A 6,939-nucleotide genomic window follows, 5' to 3' on the forward strand; every position below is an offset into this window, starting at 1 on the left:
CAAGGCGAGCGCTCTACCACTTGAGCTACAGCGCCACTTCCCGTTTTCTGGTGGTTTATTGGAGATAGGAGTCTCACGGTCTCTTCTGCCCAGGCTGGCTTTGAACCGCGATCCTCAGATCTCAGCCTCCTGAGTAGCTAGGATTACAGGCGTGAGCCACCAGCGCCCGGCCACCCTCTTCTTTTGACATGTAAGAAAAAGCCACAAAGGGGAGAGGGGAGGGCTGGCACTGTCGCTGGCAAGGGAAGACAGGCGGGAAGGAAAGATCTGGAAACCAGAACCTTCCGATCGCCCGCACCTTCACACTCCTTGCAGAGCTGGGGGTCCCTGCGTGTCCTCTGCTCTCTACACTGGAGACGGTGGCAGTGGCTGCAGACGGCTCTTTGCCGTTCCCTGAGCAAGGAGAGGCTGCGGTGCCCTCTGCGAACCTCGCCCTGGGGTGATGCCAATGTGGGCCGCACTACTTTCCTCTCCTCTTTATCTCCCAGTAGGAGGGAGCTGACAGCTTGGCCCAGCCAGCAGAAAACCTGTGAGCCAGGCTCCACTAGACAAGCAGGCCTTCACCTCCCTGAGGACTGGGGACCTGAGAGAGCAGACACAGGCGGACAATTCCCCCACCGCAGCCAGGGCAAAGCTGTCCATGGCCTGGGCAGATGGCACCATCCCCATGGCCCTGCCCTAGCTTGTCTTCCCAACGGTCTCTCCCATCCTCTCCTTTTCCACACTGGTAGCTCACGCCTGTCATCCCAGCTACTCAGCAGACTGAGATCTGAGGATTGAGGTTCGAAACCAGCCCAGGCAGGCAAGTCCGTGAGCCTCTTATCCCCAATAAACCACGAAAAGCTAGAAGTAGAGCTGTGGCTCCAATGGTAGAGCGTTACTCTTGAGCAAATCAGAGCTCAAGGGCAGCACCCAGGCCCTGAGTTCAAGCCCCATGACCAACTTAAAAATAAATATTGGAAAAAAAATTGAAAAATCACGAGAGTCTTCCCCCAGTCAGAGATTTTTACCCAATTTGAGGACCCCACCCCAGCTTCTATCTTCTCATGGGATAAAGTCCAACACAACCCACATTTTGCTCTCATCCAAAGTCCCAGCTGTGACCTCTGCTCCATCCCCTTCTCCTGCTGCTCTCCCAACACTAAGCAGGCAAAGGTGGGCGTTAAATGTCCTTTGGATGCCAGCTAGCTTGAAACACATAAACGCATAAGTGATGTTAAACAAAATCCCTACGAACAACGACACGGCATTAGACCATTCCTGTGGAGAATGTCCACCTTGACGGAGAAGCAGAGAGAACACTGAAATAAAAGGTGGGGTTCTGAGCCAGGCGCCAGTGGCTCACACCTATCAATCCTAGCCACTCAGGAGGCTGAGATCTGAGGACCGTGGTTCAAAGCCAGCCCGGGCAGGAAAGTCTGATGAGAGTCTTTAGTTCCAATGAACCAGCAAAAAGTCAGAAGTGGAGCTGTGGTTCAAGTGGTAGAGCGGCTGGTCTTGAGTAAAAAAGCTCAGAGCAGCACCTAGGCCCTGAGTTCAAGCCCCAGGACCAGCACACACACAGACACACACACAGACACACACACACAGACAGACACACACACACACTTCAGCCCAGTCCAAATCCTCTGTTCAGGCCTTGACACAAGAAAACGTGAGTTTTACCCCCAGGAAGTACAGCGTTTATTTAGGCACGAGAAAGCCAACTCTACTTCAGCTCCCTATGGACATGCTGACACTAGTCAGAGGGGCCCTGGGGTCTCGTCTGCGTGTGACTCATGGCTGACCTCCCTGAAGAGCGCTAGGCCAGCGCCTGCAAAGACAGCAGAGTAACACGCGCAGCCGCAGAGGCGATCCTCGGGGGCGGGGAGTCTCAGGGGAAGGGGGGCACTGTGACCGGGTCAGACACGAGGGAGAGGGCTCTAACCAAGAGCCAGCCCGAAGGTCACCACCATGGAGAACCAGCAGAGAAACTTCCTGGAAGGAAGTCTGAGGACATGGAGAACGTTCCAGATGAGCATCTGCGACTCCCTGACTTAACATGTCCTGCCAAGATCTCAGAATAGATTACCCCTCCCCCCATTAAAATGGAGGCACCTGGTAGCTCACACCTGTCATTCCAGCTACTCAGGAAGCTGAGAGCTGAGGATCGAGGTTCGAAGCCAGCCTGGGCAGGAAAGTCCATGAGACTCTGATCTCCAGTGAACCACCAAAGGCCAGAAGTAGAATTGTGGCTCAAGTGGTAGAGTGCCAGCCTTGAGCAAAAATAGCTCAGGGAAAGCGCCCAGACCCTGAGTTCAAGGCCCAGGACCAGCACAATGAACTTTAAAAAGCCACCATGAACTTGATACATGGCTCAAATGGTAGAGTACCTTTATTCCACTTAATTAATTAATTACTAATTTATTAAAGTATCACTTTAACAAACTGACTTTTTAGAGACAGGAAGCATAGCTCAAGTGGTCGAGGGTCAACCAGGAGAGAAAAATCCGAGCATGAGCAAAGGAGGTCCTGAGTTCAAGCCCCAGTACTATCTCACACACACACACACACTCACACATACACACACACACACTCACACACACACATACACCAATTGACTTTTGGTTGTTAAAATTATGATTAGAGAAGGATAAGGTGACATCATCTAATACTAGTACCCAGACAATCATGCAAAATGTCAAACTGTTGTTGAATGGAAAGGAATAAAGAATGATATTCTGGGGCAAATACAAGCACACTGTCTCCAAGGAAGGAAAAGAAGGAGGGGAGGGGAGAGAGGAGAGAGGGAAAGGGGGAGGGGAGAGGGAATGGGAACAGAAGGGGAGGGAAGGGGAGGGAAAGGGAGGGAAGGGGAAGAGGGGGAGAGGAGAGGAAGGGAAGGGCAGGGGAGGGGATGATGACATGCTATCAGAGGACCCATCTGCCCCTTCCTCTAGGTTGAAATTCAAAAATGTTCCCAGCAAAAGAACAGAGTCTTGTTCAGCCCGGATTGGGGGTAGGCTTGGGGGGAGGGGGTGCTACACGGCGCCCACGGCAGTCCCAGTCCCCCACCACACCCAAATAGCACCGCCACACTCATAGACCCATAGATCCTGCTCTCTGGATGCCAGACACTGACCCCCCAACCCGGCTGGCTGGGGAGGCTGCGGACGGAGGGGCCACGTCCTCTAAATAAACAGATACCCAGGGGACCCACAGGTTCTCAGGAAGGATCGAGCTCATCCACTGGCCAAAGAACCCATGTGCTCCTAAGAGACATCGGGAGAGACAAGACATGAAATGTATCCGAGATGCCGCCAAAGCTGCTGGCTGCATCGGAGAAATCTCAAAACAAAATACAGTCATAATACAGCAGGTGTATTATATACACCAGGTAATAATACATCAGGTACCAGTGGCTCACGCCTGTCATCCTAGCTACTCAGGAGGCTGAGATCTGAGGATCATGGCTCAAAGCCAGCCTGGGAAGGAAAGTCCGTGAGACTCTGATCTCCAATGAACCACCAGAAAACCAGAAGTGGTGCTGTGGCTCAAGTGGTACAGCACCAGCCTTGAACTCACCACACAATTCTGTACTGCCACCTACACACTTGGGAGACCTCAGCCTATCATGATCACGGGTGAGCAAGGAAGCCATTCCGTCCCATGGATTTGCAGACAATGATCATATACCCCACCGCACACTGATGGACGATGGGGCAGATGAGAGGTGGAGACAGCTTGAAGCCAATCACCTTTAACTTGTGGCCAGGCTACAGATACGACTGAAAGTACAGGGGCCCGAAGGAGACAAACCCATCACATTCAAAGTTACTTTGAGTTATGACAGGGACGAGGTGTGGGAATCTCCTTGTATTATTTGAGGACAAATACAAAAGACAGCCCCAAAAAATAAAAATAAAAAAGAATCACAATGATTAAGAAATCCTCCAGCCCTTGAATTAATCCTTTGACCACCACAGGTTGATTTACACAAGCCCAGAGAAAATAGATTGGGGAAGGAGGGCAGGAAGAAAAGGACAGCCAGCACTTCTGAGGGGAGCTGTGGTTTCTGCTCTGCAGGGGGAAATCGGTGTATTTGGGGGGGCGGGCTGTCAAGAGGGGGTACCACGTACTACAAGAGGCTACAAAGGATGCTCCTTGTCACAAATCATTACAACAGGATAGATCAATCCACCTAGGAGTGTTTCCTGTTTTCCCAGCCAGGCCCAATGTCATCCAGGGCCCAAGGTGGGGTTGAGAAAGAGGAAACTCTCTGGTGGGGTCAAAAACCCAGTGTGAGCCAGGCACTGGTAGTTCACACCTGTCATCCCAGCTACTCAGGAGGCTGAGATCTGAGGATCACAGTTCAAAGCCAGCCTGGGCAGGAAAGTCTATGAGACTCTTATCTCCAATAAACCACCAGAAAACCGGAAGTGGTGCTGTGGCTCAAGTGGTAGGATACTCACCTTGAGCTGAAGAGCTGAGGGACAGCGCCCAGGCCCAGAGTTCAAGCTCCACGACCGACAAAAACAAAAACAAAACAAACCACAAAAAATCCAATGTGCCCTTTTTAGGCCAAACCACTGGTTCATGTTACCTGACCTCTTTGCGATGCACCACACACACACACACACACACACACACACTTCCTTTGAAAAAGGAGGATCACTTTCCTCAGTTGTCATGAGAAGTGACGTACATCCCGGCACCACACCCAGGAGCTGCTCAGTAAACAGCTGCTGGGTCATTGCTTATTTGTGGCTCTCACTGTCTGTCTATAAAGGGGGCTAACCCAGCTTGTCCAGTTCAACCCGTCCACAGGCAAGTCCTGAAGAAACAAACAGGACTTGGGGGGCGGGGGTGAGCGAGCTCCCCACAGGACCGTTAGTGCCCTGCACCCACAATCACAGCCTGTGACTCGCACTTTGGCACACTTCATTTATGTCTTTTTCTTGCCTTGCTCCTGTGGCTAGGAATTCCAGAACTATGCTGGACAGGCCTGGAGAGTGGACGTCCTTGCCTTGATCCTGATTTTTGGGGAAATGGCTTAGCTTTTCACAGTTCAGCAGGGTGCCATTGGTCCCTCATATACAGCCTTTATTATTTAAAGATCAGGATTACATTTGTGGTTTCCTGGGTAGTGCTGGGGTTTGAATGCTAGACGAGCATTCTACAGCCTGAGCCATGCCTCCCACCTCTGACCCACACTTGGACACAATACTTTTTTTTTTTTTTTGTCAGTCATGGGGCTTGAACTCTATCCCTCAGCTCTTTAGCTCAAGGCTGGCTCTCTATCACTTGAGTCACAGCACCACTTCCGGTTTTCTGAGTGGTTTATTGGAGATAAGAGTCTCACAGACTTTCCTACCTGGGCTGGCTTTGAACTGCGATCCTCAAATCTCAGCCTCCTGAGTAGCTGGGATGACAGGCATGAGTCACCAGTGCCCGGCTTGGGCACAATTCTTATAAAGCATTGCCCCGCTTCACACTTACTGAGCAAACCAAGTTTCTGGTCCAATAAAGCATTGGTAGAAATGGTTCAGCCACCAGCCAGAGCTCTGCTAAAGATGACCCCTATCTCTGTCAAACGCTGTCAGGCCCCTGCCACGTGCAAAGCGGAAGAGTTCTGAGATGGACCAAAGAAGAGAAATAGGAAGGCCCACTGCCAGCCTCTAGAAACATCACTTCCAGGGGTGCAAGTTTCAAATACCCCACTCTCGCTTGTAAATACTGCATGAAGAGAGACACAGAAGGGTCAGGGCGGACTTGCCAGATTAAAAGACAACATGCCTGGTTGGACTTGAACCTCTAGAGTGGGAAGACAATAAGTATTTTTAGCATAAGAACATAAATATTACAAGCTGAAGCTTTAAAAGTATCATAGGCCAAACGCTGGTGGTTCACGCCTGTCATCCCAGCTACTCAAGAGGCTGAGAGCTGAGGATCGCAGTTCGAGGCCAGTTCCAGCAAGAAGGTCCATGAGACTCTTCTCTCCAACAATCTACCAAAAAGCTGCTAGTGGAGCTGTGGCTCTAGTGGTAGAGCACTAGCCTTGAGCAAAAAGAGCATGTGTGCACACGCACACACAGAGACAGACACACACAAACACACACACACACACACACACACACACAGTCATTCCTAACAGTTTCTGCCTGGTGGTTAGACTGGAAAGAATTCATTCCCAAGTCCAATAGGAAGTCTGTTGGTTGAATAAGGAAACCCCGTGTGGAAACACACACAGCCAGAGTGCAAGGGTGGAGAGACCTCCTTGGGCAAAGGAGCACGTCTTGTTAACGGGATACTGGAGCCAAAGGAGCTGCCTGCTTGCAGAAATCCTACTGAACTCCCAAGCCAAGCAGATACAGATAACTCACAGATGGCAGAGCTGTGTAATTACCCCCATTTGTCAAAACTTACAAAGACTTCAAACCACACAACTCCAAGTACAGCCAGCCTCTCCCTTCCTCTCTCTTCCACTCTTTTCCTCTTCCTCTTTTCCTTCTTCTCCCTCTCTTCCTCTCTCTATCTCTGGCTCTGCTTCCGTCTTTCTCTTCCTCTCCACCTCTCTCTCTTTCTCTTTTCTCTCTCTCTTCCTCGCTCTCTAACAGCAGAGACAGAGGCTCACTTTTCTTTGAAACCACAGCCCTGCCACAGAAATACAGCTGGTTAACCTGCCTGCCTTCTGTTAGGGAATGCGCGAAAAAAAGAAGGTTCTAGACTGTATTGCAAATAAGTCAGAAAAGGAAAGGGGGTGGCGAAAAAACTCCTTATCAATGAGTGTCCTTAGATTAGCTGTTTATCTGCACCGGTTTTATACAAAATGCACTTAATTTCCACAACAGAAGGGAGGGAGAGAAGGAGGGAAGCTGGCAAGTGGAAGAAGGAGGGCTGACCCATCGTGGGGAGGGAGCTCTGTGGGAGACACTGGTGTGGGGAAGGTCCTGCAGACGG

This window comes from Dipodomys ordii, unplaced genomic scaffold (assembly GCF_000151885.1).
Source record: "Dipodomys ordii isolate 6190 unplaced genomic scaffold, Dord_2.0 Scaffold81, whole genome shotgun sequence".
In the NCBI taxonomy this organism is placed as follows: Eukaryota; Metazoa; Chordata; class Mammalia; order Rodentia; family Heteromyidae; genus Dipodomys; species Dipodomys ordii.